Source organism: Sus scrofa, chromosome 9 (genome assembly GCF_054392235.1).
Source record: "Sus scrofa isolate SSC_HxYL_T2T_F1_AM1 chromosome 9, Sscrofa_HxYL_maternal_Yorkshire_Landrace_v2.0, whole genome shotgun sequence".
In the NCBI taxonomy this organism is placed as follows: domain Eukaryota; kingdom Metazoa; phylum Chordata; class Mammalia; order Artiodactyla; family Suidae; genus Sus; species Sus scrofa.
This window is the reverse complement of record NC_139391.1, coordinates 43066694-43084526: the sequence shown is the minus strand read 5'-3', so window position 1 is coordinate 43084526 and position 17833 is coordinate 43066694. Positions and strand designations below refer to the sequence as shown.

At 39.0% G+C, this 17833-nt stretch overlaps 1 protein-coding gene across 17 annotated transcripts in view; it reads left to right on the top strand.

Annotated features, from left to right (window-relative positions):
* The window catches only part of CADM1 (cell adhesion molecule 1), a 340231-nt gene that overhangs the window by 23472 nt on the left and 298926 nt on the right, over nt 1-17833 (top strand). The window contains exon 1 of one of the 17 annotated variants that reach the window (XM_084976129.1): nt 16174-16322. The exons of the other annotated variants lie outside the window; for them this stretch is intronic. The gene's annotated coding sequence lies outside the window, so the exon portion shown is untranslated. Of the gene's footprint in view, nt 1-16173; nt 16323-17833 lie in introns of those variants that run through there. 17 annotated transcript variants of the gene reach the window in all.

Here is a 17833-nt window from a genome sequence, read left to right as displayed (position 1 = left end):
CATACTGTAGGCTACTAAAAATAAGGCTTAACAGTTTTTTCCTACGTAGAGGTGATGTTTGATTAGATGAGAATGTTATTTGGGACTTATATAAAGGTAGCTTCTAAATAGTGAAATGTTTGCAATTTTTAGTCTTAGAAATGATCTACTTTTAAAGATAGGTGGATTTATTCATTCATGCATGTATTCATTCTAAGTTCCAATTATTCCGTATTTTGAGAGTGAGCATCTGCTAGGTGCCAGGCATTTGCAATGATGTAGTGGTACGAATTCCCATATCTGTCCGAATGTCTGTTGAGAGTTAACTCTTATGTTATACCCTCTCCATCCAGAGTATCAAGTTTAATATCAGTAGCTTGTGAATGTCTCTTTGGGATCTGCCATCTCCATCCTTAGCCTAGACAAGAACTAAGAAGATAACAGCATGTCTATTGGATAAACACAGATTTGGCAGGAGTGATTTAGTGTGAAGCAGGGGACCCTTAATTAATTACCATTGTTTATAGTACATTTTTTTCTCCTTTGTTTCCAAGAATAAGAATTATTCAGCAATATGATTGATAAATAAAACATGAAAGGTCAGTTATGGTTGCCCTGGTAACTATATTTCTCAGCAAGTATTTTGTTTGCCATGAAATGTGTCCTGGGTGATTTACTGGAAATCAGACTCTGAATGTCATGACTTTTTGTATTTGAGTTTCTAATGCATTCATTTAGGAGTGACAATTTTGTAGGGTGTTGGGGGGGGGGGTTGGATTTTTAAGCTGTATATGTGATGGGGATCCTTGTGGGTTTTTTTTTTTTTTTCTTTTTTTGGAAGACAAACAGGAAACTGTGATTACAGTGAATCTATTTGAGTCAAAGAAGAACTTCCAAGTTTGATGTGGGATTTAAGAGGATTTGAATGATTTGGAGGATATATGAAATTTCTTAAAACTGGAATATTTTATGTAGACTATAGACAAAGCATATTTTCTAATAAGTGATCAGGAATATGTTAAAACATACCTTTTGATTTAATTCCTATGCAATTAATTTTGAGTAGAACAAATTGTCTTCAAAAAATATTAAAGATGAAAATCAGAATAATTAAGCAATTAAAGCAATTGCTACCTTGAAGCTTTTTGATAGTATGAATTAAAGTTAAGTGGATAATTTTTTTAAAAAGTTTAGCATATTCTGTGACCCCCAAACAAAATCCTGCTTCAAGGGATGCAGCTTACAGAAATAGTTTCAATACATATGCAGAAGGATGTAACTGCTGCATTGTTTTTAATGACAGAAAAACTGGAGACAACCCAAATGTCCATCAGTAAGAGATTGGTTAAGTAAATTATGGTCTGTCTGTGTGATAGAATTCTTTGTAGCCATTCAAGAGTGATGTTGATCTATGTCTACTGACAGGAAAAGGTTTTCAAGATAAATAAATATATTTATTTGATATATTTTTATTTATTATAAAATAAAAAAACATAAATATATATATATGGAGGTTGCAAAAAAAGCACCTTGCTGAACTCTGTGTATGTGGAATGATCGGTTTTTTTTCTTTTAAAAAAACCTATGTTTTATGTATAATTCATCTATAATGCATACTATCTAATTAGTATATTCATTTAAAATTTGGAGAATAAACATAAAGCTGTTAACAAAGGTTTTGTCTGAAGAATTGCACTGTGGACTTTCTACTTTCTCAGTTATATTTGTATATTGTTTGAAATTTCTGTAATGAATATGTCACCTTTGTAATTAGAAAAAAAGGAAAAATACATGGCCTGCTGTTAAAAGTTCTAAAAAGACCTGTGGAAATGGACGCTGCATGTGAGTATATTAGGCTTTGTAGAAGTCTTTTATTTACGGTTGGTTTTTGTCTAGATACCTCAGACTCTGAAGAAGTGTTTATATTTGTGTCTCTGTACCCTTTATACTGACTGCTGTTTAACTCTTCCAGTTGTTTTGTTTTCTCACATTTCATTTGCCTTCCAGCATACCTTTCCCTGTTTTTTTTTTTTTTTCTTTTTTCTTTTCTTGTCATTTAGGGCTGCACCTGGGGCATACGGAGGTTCCCAGGCTAGGGGTCTAATTGGAGCTTTTGCCATCGGCCTACACCATAGCCAGAGCAACGCGGGATCCCTGTCGAGTCTGTGGCCTACACCACAGCTCACGGCAGCGCCAGATCCTTAACCCACTGAGTGAGGCCAGGAATTGAACCTGAGTCCTCATGGATGCTAGTCAGATTCGTTTCCACTGAGCTGTGACGGGGACGCCAGCACACCTTTCTCTTTAGATGATGACTTTGCAAGGCAGCCTGTTTTATTTCCATTATTTCATTGCTGTCGATTATGCTTCAATAGACTTCTGCTTTCTCTGAGAAGAATTTTTTGTGGCCGAGATTCTGGGTTTCTTTTATTTTAAAGTGGTATAAATGCTCCTTACCTGAGAATTTAGGTCTGGAATTTGTGGTCTTCAGGATTTCACATGGCTGTGGTTTGCTGTATCCTGACTCTGTCATACTGAAAGTATGGATTTCTGTGTGTGTGTGAGTGTGTGTTTGTGTGTGTGTGTGTGTGTGTGTCTGGTCTCACTCTCTTTGTGGCCCCCAAGTGCTTTCAGCTTTCTGGAGAAAAGGCTTCTGTAGTACCATCAGTCTGGTGTTTTGGAGAGGAGTCATCAGTGCAAATAGGATTAGGAAGAACACGCACAGGGGCCAGCCCTTTATTGCTGTTTTCAGTGTATAAGCTTAGTGTGTTAGCTCCACACAGAGTGGAGCAGAAAAGAGTCACTATTTCAGACCCTTGCTGTGAGGTCGACTGTTTCAGTACAGTGATGATGTCTGTGAGGATAAAACGACACACTGTGGTGGATCGTAGGTCACAGTGGCGACAGTGTGGGTGTATTTTATGACGGATCTGGTGACATAATACAAATTTAGAAAACAGTCTTGCATTTTTTATTTTCTCTCCTTCTGCCTTGGTTACATAAATCTGGATAGGTAATTCCTTTTCTTGGAAATAACTGTTGGAGTCTTGTCCTCGGAAGCATACGAAAACATGCTTTTAAAGACGTTTTAAATAAGAGGTTACTATACCAAGGGATAAGATTTAAGGCAGTGCTTTTCAAAATTTTTTTTAGACCATGACCCATGCAACCATATGTACAATTAATTACTCTGTTTAGTGTGCCTTGATGTTTTTTTTCCAGCATACATTCATGTTACCCCCCCCCCCTTTTTAAATCAATCTAAAGCTATTCACTGTATCCTGGCTACTGTAACCTATCCATTCATTTTCAAAATTTTTATGTTTTATAATTTTATTGTTGTTGGCTTACAATGTTGTATTATTTTCAGGTGTACAGCAAAGCGATTCAGGTATACATATACATATATCCATTGTTTTTCAGATTCTTTTCCCCTATAGGTTATTACAAAATATTGAGTACATTTCCCTGTGCTCTGTGGGTAGGTCCTTGTTAGTTATCTAGTTTATATATAGTAGTGTGTATATGTTAATCCCAAACCCCTAATTTATACCCCTCACCACCATGTTTCCTCTTTGGAGCCATTCTTTTCTTTTTTTTTCTGGCTGTACCCGAGGCATAGGACTTCCTGGGGCAAGGGACTGAATTCAAGCTGCAGCTGCCACCTGCACCACAGCTGCAGCAATGCTGGATCCTTAACCCACTGTGCCGGCAGGGGCTTGACCATGCACCTCTGCCGCTGCCCAAGCTGCTGCAGTTGGATCCTTAACCCACTGTGCCACAGAGGGAACTTTGGGTCCGTTCTTTTTCGTCCTACCCCACTGTACCCTCCTCTATTCTATTTCTAGTCGATTTCATTTAAACAAATGCTGGGTGGAACCCATTTGATTTAAGACCCACCATTTGAAAGTCATTGATGGAGAAGGATGACAAATTGTAGTAAATAAAATTGCCAAAGGGCTTGGATGTCATATTTATTTCTTGAGTCTTGTCTGCCTCTTTCTGTGGAAGTCAGTGTGTTAATTTTTAGTAACAGTGTATGTCCCCACGGCTTGTTTGCGAGCATGGTAGGATGCCAAAATTAAGCTACCTCATTTTAAGATGTATGTAATTGTTGATTTCTAAGCCGTCTTCCTTCCAGGAGAGTTTTTAACCAGGAAATCTTTATCATCCTGATTCTCTTATCATGTACATGTTGAGTAGTCTAAGTATGTAATAATGCTAATAAAGTCTGCATTTTCTCAGTGTGGATTATGCACTATAGAGTGCTTAATTCTAGGATCGATTTCTCCTCCCTCCCAGCTTGTGCCTGGCCCCTCCCGCCGCCATCCACTGATTTGCATAGAGGATACAAATCCACTGTAACATGGGACTAAGTCTCTGGCCTCAGCCTCAAAGGTGAGGTAAATATGCCTCTGAGGGAAAAAGAAAACAAAAATATCACCAATCCCGCAGGATGCTTAAAAATCACATGCAAATGACCTTGAATTACCTGGCCTCGGTCATCTTTTATTATTGATTATTTTTTTCAGAAAATAAAATCTATACTTTATTGAAAGCAAGACATTGGTCTTCTTTCTTCTCCTCCCTTCTTCTTTTTTAATTTTATTTTTATTAGAGTATAGTTCATCTATAGTGTTGCATCAGTCTCTGCTGTATAGCGTAGCGACCCAGTCATACATATATATAACACTCATTTTCTCATACTATTTTTCATCACATTCTATTCCAAAAGACTGGATATAGTTTCCTGTGCTGTACAGTGGGTTCTCATTGCTTATCCATTCTAAATGTGACAGTTTGCAGCTACCAGCCCCATATTATTGATAATTTACTGTTGACTTTCCTCTTCAACAATTTCATAACTGAATTTTAACCTTTGTTTTCAGATTACAGAACGTGAACGTTTGTGATATTCTTGAGACTCTTAAAAGCACGGAAACTTTATGTCTTATATTTACTGTAGAAGCCAGCCCTATGCCAGAACATAATTGATCCTCTATAAATGTACTGATTTGATTTGAATGTGAATTGTATATTAAATACCGAGACCACTGGGTAATACTCCAATAATTTTAAAACTTACCAAGTGCTTACTCCGAGCACAGTCATCTCATTGTGTTCTCCTAGCTCTGCTCTATGAGGGAGGCCCTCTTTCCTAGTGATAATTTTGTTTAATTGATACATTTAGGAATTTGTTTATAAATTGACAGAAACTAAAATTTACTTTTTTTTTTTTTTGCTTTGTGGGCCATACCCTCGGCCAATGGAAGTTGGCTAGAGGTCAAATCAGAGCTACAGCTGCTGGCCTACACCACAGCCACAGCAATGCAGGATCTGAGTCACACCTGTGACCTATACCACAGGTCACGGCAATGCCAGATCCTTAATCCACTGAGCGAGGCCAGGAATCTAACCTGCAACCTCATGGTTCCTAGTTGGATTCGTTTCCTCTGCCCCACAATGGGAACTCCCTACAATTTATTTTTTTGAGGGTATAGTTCTGTAAATTTTGGTAAATGCACAGAATCATGTAACTACTCTATGATGACCACAATCAGTATACATTCCCTCACTTGCCCAAACCCTTTCTTCTTTAAAAAAATTTATTGGAATACAGTCAACTTAAAAATGGTATTAATTTCTGGCTTACAGCAAAGCAAATCAGTTTTACATATACATATATCCATTCATTTTCAGATTCTTTTCCTGTTTAAGTTACCACACAGTACTGAGTAAATTTCCCTGTGCTATGTATACAGTAAGTCTCTTGTTACTTGTCTATTCTATATCTAGTAGTGTGTATATATCAATCCCAATCCTGTGGTTTATACCCTCCTCCCCACCTGTCCTCTTGGGTACATAAGTTTGGTTTTGAAATCTTTGTTTCTGTTTTGTAAGTTCTATTCTATCATTTCTATTAGAGTCCATATATTAGTGATCTCATATTGTGTTTGTCTTCCTCTGTCTGACTTACTTCATTTGGTGGGATAACTTCTAGGTCCATCCATGTTTCTGCAATTGGCATTATTTCATGGTTTTTAATGGCTGAGTAATAGTCCATTGTTTATCTGTACCACATTTTCTTTATGCAGTCTTTTGATGATAGGCGTTTTGGTTGCTTCCATGTCTTGGCTATTGTAAATAATGCTGCAGTGAACATTGTGGTGCATGTATCTTGTCAAATTGAGGTTTTCTATGGGTATATGTCCAGGAGTGGGATTGCTGGATCATATGGTAGTTTTTAAAGGGCCAATTTACCTTCCCCCAAACAGTGTAGGAGGGTCTCATTTTTTCACATCCGCTCCAGCATTTATTGTTTGTAGACTTCTTGATGAAGGCCATTCTGACTGGTGTGAGGTGATAACCTCGTTGAGGTTTTGATTTGCATTTCTCTAATAATTAGTGATGTTGAAATTTATGTGTTTTTGGCCATCTCTCTTTCTTCTTTGGAGGAATGTCTGTTGAGATCTTCTGACCATTTTTAAATTGGGTTGCATGTTTTTTTGATATAAAGCCATATGAGGTATTTGTATATTTTGGAGATTAATCTCTTGTTGGTCATTTCATTTGCAAAGATTTTCTGCCATTCTGTGGGTTGTCTTTTCATTTTGTTAATGGTTTCCATTGCTGTGCAAAAAGCTTAAGTTTAATTAGGTCCTATTTGTTTATTTTTGTTTTTATTTTCATTACTCTAGGAGGTGGATCAAAAAAGATATTGCTCCGATTTATGTCAAAGAGTGTTCTGCCTATGTTTTCCTCTAGGAGTTTTATAGTATCTGGTCTAATTTTTAGGCCTTTAATCCATTTTGAGTTTATTTTTATGTGTGATATTAGAGAGTGCTCTAATTTCATTCTTTTACATGTAGCTGTCCAGTTTTCCCAGCCCACCTATCGAAGATACTGTCTTTTCTCCATTGCATATTCATACCTTCTTTGTTGTAGATTAATTGACCATATGTGTGTGTGGGTTTATTTCTGGGCTTTCTGTCCTGCTCCACTAATTTATATTCTGTTTTTTGTGCCAGTACCTTACTATTTTGATGACTGTAGCTTTGGAGTATAGTCTTAAGTCTGGATGCCTATTCCTCCAGCTCCTTTTCACTTTCTTAAGATTGCTCTGGCTGTTCAACCCCCTTTTTGCTGTCTCTTTGTAGTCAAACATTTCCCCCACTTGTTTAAAAAAACTTATGATTTAATTTGATTTTAAGATGAGATGTATGGTATTTTAGTTAAATATTTTGTAAGACAAACCTCTCATTTTGAATGTGAGCTGAATATTTTCAATGACACACGGTAAAAATATAGAGGAATCATTATTAAGAACTCACATTTTTATATTCAGAAGACTTGTCTGTTAAAGAATATTCACTTGCTTTATCTTTATTTTGTTCTTTATTCAAAGGATTTAGTAAATTTGCCTTGATTACAATGAAGAAAAAAATTCTTTAACATCTTTGGAATTGGTACTTGGAGTTTTGTGATTTTTTCTATATGTACCTGCATCTCTTCCCAAGAGGATAGAACATCTACTTCCTTTAGTGTTAAGTTTATTTTTTCATTTTTAGGGCTGCACCTGTGGCATCTGAAAGTTCCCAGGCTAGGGGTTGAATTGGAGCTGCAGCTGCCGGCCTGTGCCACAGCCATGGCAATACCAGATCCGAGCTGTGTCTGTGACCTACACCACAGCTCACGATAATGCCAGATTCTTAACCCACTGAGCAGGGCCGGGGATCAAACCCACATCCTCATGGATACTGGTCAGGTTCGTTACTGCTGAGCCGCAACAGGAACTCCTTTTAGTGTTAAGTTTATTACTTTAAAGAATGCACTTTAGTCCACCTAACTTTTAATTCATCAAGCTCTGAAATAAGCAGCTACCGATCTGTTCTATTGTTGTATAGTCTGTCTTTTCCAGCATGTCATATAAATGAAATCCTGCTGGATGTAATCTTTTTTGTTTTGTTTTGTTTTTGTGTTTGCTTTTTTTTTTTTTTTTTTGGCTGCACCTTTGGTACATGGAAGCTCCCAAGCCAGGGACTGAATCTGAGCCTCAGCTGCTAGGTTCAGCTAAGTCACAGCTCACAGCTGTGGTGACACCAGATCCTTAACCACTGCCCCACATCAGAAACTCTGGATGCAATCTTTTGAATTTGTCTTCTTTCACTTAATATGTTGCATATGATATTTATCCATGTTGTTGCATTTATCTATCATTCATTCTTCTATGTTGCTCACCATATTCCATTGTGTGGATGATCCACAGGTTATCCATTCACCTATTGATGGACATGTAGGCTGTTTCCAGTTTTTGACAACCTGAGTAATGTGGCTGTAAATATTTGTGTATAGGGTGTTTTTTGTGGCTATAAGTTTTCATGTCTCTTGGGTATATGCCTAGAGGTAGAATTACCAGGCCCTACATAGTTAAGTATAACTTTTAATAAGTTTACCTTTTAAAGGAACCACAAAATTAATTTCTAGAGTGGCTGTACCATTTTTCATTCCTGCCAGAAAGCATAAGAATTTTATTTGCTTTGCATCCTCGTCAGCACTTAATATTGAGAGTGTGTGTGTTTTTAGCATTTTAGTCAATGTGATATATACAGTAGTATCTCATTATGGTTTTATTTTATATTTCTCTAAAGACTCTGTTGTTGAGCATCTTTTCATGTGCTTATTTGCCATCTGTATTTCTTCTTTGGTAAAGTGTTGTCTGTTCAGATATTTTGTCCATGTAAAAAAAAAAATTTCTTTTAAACATTTGGGTATTGAGAATACTGAATTTAAGCCCTTTGTCAGATGTGTGATTTGCATTTGTTTTCTCACAGTCTGCAGCTTGTCTTTTCATTTTCTTAATAGTGTCTTTCACTGAGTTTTTAATTTTTATGAAGTCTAGTTTATCAATTTCGTGTTTTGTGGATTGTGCTTTTGATGAGGTAACTGAGAATTGACTGCCTAATCCAAGGTCATGAAGATTCTGTCCTGTTATCTTTTGAAAGTCAAGTTTTACATTTTACATTTAGGTCTGTGACTCATTTTGAGTTAATATCTGTATAAGGTGGTAAGTATGGATTGACATTTATCTTTTTTGCATATGAATGTTCAGTTGCTTCAGAATCATTAGTTGAAAAGATTATCCTTTCTCCTTTGAATTGCCTTTGTATCTTTGTCAAATCAATTGGCCATATTTGTGTGGTTCTATTTTTGGACTTTGGGTTTAATTGATTAACATGAATGAATATCTTTTTGTGCCAGTTTGTGGTAGATACTTTTTTTACTTTTTTTTTCCTTTTATTGCTGCCCTGCTGCATATGGAATATCCGAGGCCAGGTATCAGATCTGAGCCACATTTGCCACCTAAGCTGCAGCTGTGACAATGCCAGAGCCGTAAGCCACTGTGCTCAGCTGGGGATCGAACCTGCATCCCAGTGCTCCCAAGATTCCGTCTACCCTATTGCAAGACATTGGGAACTCCGGTAGATACTTTTCAAACTGCAGATTACTGATGAGAAAACTGAATCTCAGTCCAATTAAGTACCTTGCCTAAGGTAATTCAGCTGGCAAATGGTTGTACCAGTGCTCAGACTGGGCTCCCTGACTCTAAAACCCACGTTAAGCTGGGAAGTTATGTTGGCACCTGTCTTCATCTTAGTTATTTTGCTTCTGGCGGAAAATTTTGATTTTAAGGAAATATTTGTGCAGTATGTTTCTGGAAGAGTAGATATGACACGTCGATTGCAGTGAATTTTCTAAAATGTGAAATTAAGGTGTTTTTTCCTGCTTATTATGCTATGAATTATCAGACTGTCATTAATTAGCAATACTTTTAACAGGTTATAACTTTCTTAAAGTAATTTCTTAAATCCGGGATAGCTGTATGTCATTTTCCTTTATTTTAAAGAGAGCAATAGAAATATATGTTCCTTGTATGGCAAGAAAAGAATGTTTGGGATTTGTGAATGTGAGAACACAGATGGGTGAGAGTGACTTGAATCCAGATGGCTTAGGCAGGGAACGTGGTAAGAGGTGAGAGTGATGCTAATGTGGCAGTGAGTAATAAATTAACATTTCAATATTGGCAAACTGGGGGATTTTGAAGAATGTCATATTTAGTTAACTTCTAATTTTTAAAAACCAAGCTTATACATCGATAGGTTAATAACTAGGCACACACACACACCCCACCCAAATATATGTAGTATTTGAGGATCACCTTTAATGACTTTAGCCTCAGCACTCTGTTCTTTTCCTTGTTTTAAAAACTTGAGGTGTAATTGACATACAGTGTTAATGTTAGTTTCAGGTGTACAGCACTGATATTTCTATACATTGCAAAACAGTCACCACAATAAGTCTAGTTAATACCCATCGCCATATGTAGTTAGAACAATTTCTCCCCTTGTTTTTCTTGTGATGAGAGGACTTAACAGGGCACTCTGCTCTTCTATCTGTTTTCCTTCTGAGAACCCATTCATTCACTTTCTTTAAGAGACAAATGACTTCAGAACCCATTTCCCCTGTTTAACCCTGTGTTTGCTCTCCCGCTCTGATGGCTACTTGGCCAGAGGCTACAACTGCTCGCGTGACCTTTTGATGCTGGAAACTTACACTCGAAACTGAACTCAGTTTCTGCTTCCCCCACAAATGAGAGCCGTTCTCGGTTTCCCCTTTATTTGCTCTCAGATAGGCTTGCCCTTTGGAATCCTTTTGACCTTCCTCTCTCTGGCCCTGATATTGCTAAGTCCATAGCCAGTTTCTGCTCCTTGTTTCAACACGATTGGCTTGGACCCAGCTCCTCTCACTCCCTGCAGTTCCTTCCAAAGCCCAGTGCCCCCTTTTGCCTCCTTTGAGTGCAACCATCAGCTGACTTCAGTGCCTTCCCAGCACCTGTACCGGAACCCATGCCTTCCAAACCATTCCACTTTTTAGTACCACTTTTCATGCTGCTCATTCCACGGGGAATGCCTCCCTTCTCCTCTAGCGTCTGCAGATTGAAATCGAGGGCACAACTCAGCTACCCTTTCATCTCTGAAACCTTCCGGTCCTCCAGCGGGCATGCTCCCTCCTTCCTCTGCGTCTCGAAACATGGCCCGCTTGATGTTCAGGCCAGCAGCAGCAGCAGCAGCAGCAGCAGCGCCTGGGAACTTGTAAGAAATGCAAAGCTCCAGGTGAATGGAGTTGGGGACTTTGTAGGGGAGGGAGGAAGGGCAGCAATCACTGTTTAAAAACCCTCAGGTCATTCTGATGCTTGCTTGTTTAATAACCACTGCCGTGGCAGTTCCCTAGTGGCTCAAAGGAAACGAATCTGACTAGTATCCATGAGGATGTAGGTTCAATCCCTGCCTAGCTCAGTGGGTTAAGAATCTGGTGCTGCTGTGAGCTGTGGTGTAGGTCGCAGATGTGCTTGGATCTAGCATTGCAGTGGTTGTGAGGTAGGCTGGCCGCTGCAGCTCTGATTTGATCTCTAGCCTGGGAACTTCCCTATACAGTGGGTGTGGCCCTAAAAAAAAAGACAAACCCCCAAAACCCAAAAATCCTCACTGTCCTCTCTATTCTTGTGTCTAGGTACCCAGACTCAAATGCTGAGCAGCCTTACTCTGCTTCTTAGGTCATCTCATTTCTTAGCATCGGTCAGTTTTTTCATTTTGAATATCCTCTTCTCTCTTTTGCAGTCACTTGTAGTTCCTCATTTCAGCTATCAGGCTGAAAATTCGCTTCCTTGAGGACCAGGCTCAGCTTGCTCTCTGAGTAATAGGGATTCAGTTTGTACTGTGCTCATTTCTCCTTGGTCGTGCTCCCCTGTAAGGGCTTCACTTGATAGCTTGTGTGTGTGTTCCATCTTTTCACCAGGTAGGATGGTGTAATGTGTTCCCTTAAACTGGCATGGGATGCATTTGGTGCATATTTTTGGTTATGTCAGTTTTACCAGCCTATTTGAGAAAAAATAAATTCAAAAATATTGAAACAATAAATATATATTAGAACGCAAACTATGTAAATTTTTTTTTTTTTGGCAAAGTATGTAGAATGCAAAGTGTGTAAATTTTTGGAGTTCCCATTGCGGCACAGTGGGCTAAGGATCTGGTGTTGTCTTTGTGGTGGTTCGAGTTTCATCCCTGAGCCAGGATACTGGGTTAAGGATCCTGTGTTTTGGCAGCTGTGGCGTAGGTGGCAGATGTGGCTTGGTTTCGATCCCTGGCCCGGCAACTTCCATACACTGTGGATGTAGCCAGAAAAAAAAAGTGTGAATTTTCAAGGTTAGTGATGTCTGTATTCAGGCCATTTTTGAGTGTCTTAAGCCACCTAGGGTATTCATTAACTTCCCCCCCCCCCCCCACGATGTTTGAGTTGTCCTGGTTAAAAAGGCTGGGACATTTTGGATCATGTGAGGAAAGGACATCGGGGCTGCTTGTGACTTCTGGGTCCTCTTTTTGCTATGATTGATTCACATGTTTGACTCGAGTTTGCTCATTTGAAGAATTAGGATAATCCTACCTACTTCACGGGCTTGTTGTATTGCGAGGATTAAGTGAGATGTGGTAGGTAATGTCCTCATTCAATCCCTGTCCTATATTAGGGGATTTATAAATGGCACCTTTTACTATTAACTCCACTAGGACAGGGTATTTTTAGAGAAAATGTCAATTCACAGAAGCAGTTCTGTTCTCTGCATAGTAGATGCTTAGTACATGTATTGGCTGGTATATACAGCATTTCATGGTTCTGCTCTGTGCAGCCATCCTAATTTGCATAGTGCTTTGAAGTTCTAGTGTTTTATAATTGTTAACGAATAGTAAGAACTATTACTTGACTTTTTGATGAATCTATTGCATTTCTTAAAATTTTTCCATTCAACTTTAGTTTTAATAGATGGTAGCTTACTTTCTAATAGTATCTGAAGGGTTTTTATGGGTTTTTTTCCTAGGAGAATAAATTGGGCTGGCTAAATGAGCTTTTTGACACAATGCCCTACCAAGAATGTTGTTTCATTGTCAATGACTAGTTTAATCAGTATTATTTGAAGACAATTTCAAACTATGCTGTACTTGGTTCTTTATTTAGTTTTTATTCTTTTCCTAACACATCTAATTAATGGAACTGTCCAGTGCTCTAACACGGAGAAGGAGAGAAGGTGGCATTATGAAAAGTTTAATCATTAACATTTCAGACAACTAACATTTCAGACAAATGCTATAGTTTGCACAGACTTTAATATACATTGTATCATATCTCACAATATCATTTGAAGTAGGCATTGTTTTTTTCTTTTTTGGTCTTTTCTTTTCTAGGACTGCACCCCTGGCACATGGAGGTTCCCAGGCTAGGGGTCTAATCGGAGCTGTAGCCGCCGGCCTACTCCAGAGCCACAGCAACTCGGGATCTGAGCTGAGTCTGCCACCTACACCACAGCTCACAGCAATGCTGGATCCTTAACCCACTGAACCAGCCAGCCAACCCGCAACCTCATGGTTCCTAGTCAGATTCGTTTCCACTGCGCCATGACGGGAACTCCTGTTTTTTTGTTATTCTGCTGATTAGAGAACTGACATTCCGATTAATGACTCATCCAAGATCACAGAACCAACAATTGAGGGTGATGTGGTTACAGTGAAAGTTCCCCTTCCTCATGGGGTAATACGTAGGGACAGTTGAGTTTCATGCCACTCAAAAAGCACCACTTCTCACAAGAGACCACATGGGGTTCAAATCCTGGCCCTGCTCCTTCCTGTCTTTGTGACCTTAGGCAAGTCACTGAACCTCTACAAGCCTCAGTTTCCTGTTTGTCAAATAGGGAGGACAGTAGTGTCCACCTTATAGAATTGTTGTATTAAAATCAGTTCATAAATATAAAAGTATTAGAACAATCTCTGGTATGTAGTAAGCACTACATAAGTGTTAGTTACTGTTATTATTTTTATAGTAGAGTGGTTGAAGTGCCTTACTCATAGTAAGTACCTCGACATAACTAAATTTATAGAAGTGGAAATCAGGGCTTCCATAAGAGTTTGTTTTGACAGAACTGTGTAATTCTTTTTTCTCTCTCTCTCTTTAGGGCTGCATCCAAAGCATATTGAAGTTCCAGGCTAGGGGTCAAATCAGAGCTGTGGCTGCAGGCCTACGCCACAGCCGAAGCAATACCAGATCCTTAACCCATGGAGTGAGGCTAGGGATCGAACCCACATCCTCATGGATACTAGTCGGAATCATTTCTGCTGAGTCACAACAGGGACTCCAGAACTGTGTAATTCTAAAACTAGCCTCTAACAGTGTAGAATACATGTATTGTGCATTTTAGGTAGGTATCAGTCCTCTATTTGAATTTTCATGTAGACTTAAGTTCATTGACTGCCCTGGGATAAATGAAAATTTGGAACACCTGATTTTTGTTTCTAAAAACTCAACTCCTATAAGAACTATAATCAGGTTCGCCCCCCCCCCCCAACTCCATAATGACAGACCCTTTTGCCTTCTGAAACAAACACATTCACACCACCCATATATATGAAGGGACACACACACACACACACACACACACACACACATCCTAAGACATAAGGTACATCAGCCATTTCCATGATAACTCAGTTGTTAATTGCTTTCTTTAGAAACTGTAGTCATTCTTTGAGGATTTTCAGAAGTGAAACAAATATCCTATTCATGAAGTTTTGTCTGCTCTTTTCTTCTGGATTTGGCAAATCACCTCTTCCAGGAGAGCCTTCATTATTATAGAGAAAGCTCCAAATCTGGCTGTCTTCAAGCTTTTTTTCTTCCCAGTCCTCCTGTCTCACCTCCCATAATGTGATGCTGGGAGTACAGGGCTGACACTATGGTGGTCACAGGCTTTCTTTTTGTAATCTTCTGTGTGGCTTGAATTTTTTTTTTTTCAAGGAACACATATCTGTTTTATTCGATGTGGAAAAACTGTTAAAAAGTTAAAATGCTGGAAGTAGAGCATTAACATTTGCCAAATTGCAAATTATTCTTTTTTATATAATGATTTTTATTTTTCCTTATAGCTAGTTTACAGTGTTGTGTCAATTTTCCACTGTACATAGTGGTGACCCAGTTACACATACACGTGTACATGCTTTTTTCTCACCTTATCATGCTCCATCATAAGTGACTAGACATAGTTCCCAGTGGCAAATTATTCTTAAAGTTTACACTTAACTTTCTTATGGACACTGTCTATAGACTGCTTTTGAATTAAGTCTCTTTGTATAAGAAAGCCACAGGCTGAGTGTTGTACCTGGTCACGAAAAGAAGTACTTAGAGAAATAAATTCACTTTTAATTTATTAATGGCTATAATCGAGATGAAAAGCTTTTCTTAATAATTAATGTCAAGAAGAGATGTGTAAACTTAAGGCAAGTTTCTGACTTCTCTCAGAGGATGTATAGATGTGGCTGAGGGTGTGATTAAAACATTGTGCTTCAGTTCCTTTGATTTGTTTTCTCTTGTTTGAAGGTCCTTACATTTCAGCCTTGGCTGGCGGTGGACTTAGGAGCCAACCTTAGTGTGTCTCTAAACTCAGTCACTCTTAAAACGAGGTGAATGTTTTTGATCTCTTTCCGCCTTTGAAGATGTTGTACAAATTGCAAGGGGATTGGTCCAGTCGGTCCCTGCTCTGTGTGGCCCTTCTCTTTTCCAGGCCTCAGTCAGCGCGTGTTTATTTCTTTATGCCTTGAAATATCTCGCAAAACTCAAAATGGAAACGTCGTAGCAATCAAGCTGCTTCCTAGGTGGATGGCCCCATAAGTGTTTAGGACACGCCTTGTGAAACTGCTAGTGGGCACCTTTTGTACTGGTTTTGGTGCTTCTGTTCATCATGTGGAATCGTGGCTCTTCCAAGGAAAGAGCAGGCTTGCTCCTGCCTCCCCCGCCTCCTCCATCCCCCAGGGCAAGCCTTTCTCCCTTGAGTCAGTTGGGCTTGAGTATTTGAGTGTATTCCATCCTGTGAGTGGCAGCCTTTGTGTTCGGTGCCCACTCTGAAGTGTTCCCTATCGTTAGAAGGTCGCAGTAGTCATCGGTGACTGCAGTCTAATTTAGATTCTTAAATCGAAATCATCGTGGACGAATACTGCTCCGCCACTACAGACGTCTTCTGCATATCATGAGTGTGTTCATCAGAGAACAAGCTCTCACCCGGTCTCTCATAATAGAAAAGCGTTTTTTAATCCCTCTTAACAGGTGCTGCCGCAGTTTATTTATAACCGATGCATTCAAATGAAAAATACCGAAAGGGTCCTAAGTGGAAGGCGACTCTTGAAATACTGCTGTATTTAAATGATAGAATTTTGTCAGGCTGATTTGTGGAAAGGACGAGTCAATGTTGGCTGGTAAGTGATGTACTCACTGGCTTCCTGTACGTTGGGAAGGTGCTTTCTGCAGCGCACATTAGTGAGTGGTGCAAAATCTGGGTCTTGCAATTGAACTGATTGCTCCCTTGCATATTTAGAATCAGATTCACATTCGGCCAGCTTTCATGCTCTTTGACATTTCTGATCTTTCCGAAGCATGACATGTGCTAGAACGCCATTGGCCTTCCTGATTTACTGCAGTGCAAAGCCTGGAGATCCTTCATTGGAAGAACTGTCAAGAGGGGTCCATTTAACCCCTTTCTTCCCAGTCCAAGTCTGAGCTCACACACAGGGAAAGTAAACGGACACATTAATGTTGTGATATCGTGTCGCATGTTGGCATGAAGACATGCTAAGCGTTAGGAATTCTTGTTGATTTCTATTTCCACGACGTTTTCTCCTTCCTGAATAATCTCGCCAGAGACTGAAGTACTTGGGCTGTATTAATGGATGTTTATGTTGTCCTGTGACAGCTGGTTTTGCTAATTTGTTTTTACAGGGCAGTTTATAGTAAATGAATGGCATGCTGAATATTTTACTGAGATTTCAGATTATCTAAAGAATATTTTCCGGTTTACTAATTGGTAGATAACGCTGAGTACATTGATGTTGACATGAGCAAATGGATTTAAAATGATCTGAAGTGAGCTTCATTAAAAGATGCTCTAATCACAGTCAGCAGGAAATGTCAGACTAGTTCTGCCTTCATTCACTCTGGTGGACCTGAGCCCCAGTAGGCTTGGGTGCTGCAAGTCATCACAGTTCTGGTTTTAGGGTGGTCCAGGGTGAGGGAAGCAAGAGAGGCTTTTTCATAGCGTTTTTCGCTCTTAAAGTAAATAACATATCAATTATTAACTACCCTTATGGTTAAATGAACATTTGCTGAAAATCGTGGAGCCCTATAATGCATTATGGATTGGATACATGGAAATCATATTTGTTGCTTACTCTGACCTGGAAGGCAGCAATTTACTTTGTACCCATTCCAGCAGAAACCCATTCTAGAAGTAATGCTAATGTGTTCCACAAAACATCATGAAAAACCTAGGCAAGTGCATTCTAAATTCCTAGGTTAAAACTAACAACATGGTTCTACTTGTCATTTCTATAAAGAAGCTATAGAGGTATTTTGATCGGAATTGACCATTGGGGGTGGGGAATCTAACAGTATCAAACAGAAGAAAGAATAGACAACAGTGAAGAAGGCAGATTCTGGAATGAGACTTTTCAGGATTCAAATCTCACTTGTTTTCTTGTCTAACTGTGTGTAAGTAACTTAACCTGTGTGAGCCCTCGTTTTCTTACCTGAGAAATGGTGATGAATATCGCCCTTGTGAGGTTGTGGGGATATCTGTGTATCTGCGCCTGTGTTTATATTCCTCTCTATAAAATGCCTATCGAAGTACAAGTCGTTTGTAAGGGTTCCATCAATGTTAGCTCTTCTAAACACAGTGAATTTATTTCCTCTTTCAGATACTTATGGAAAAGCA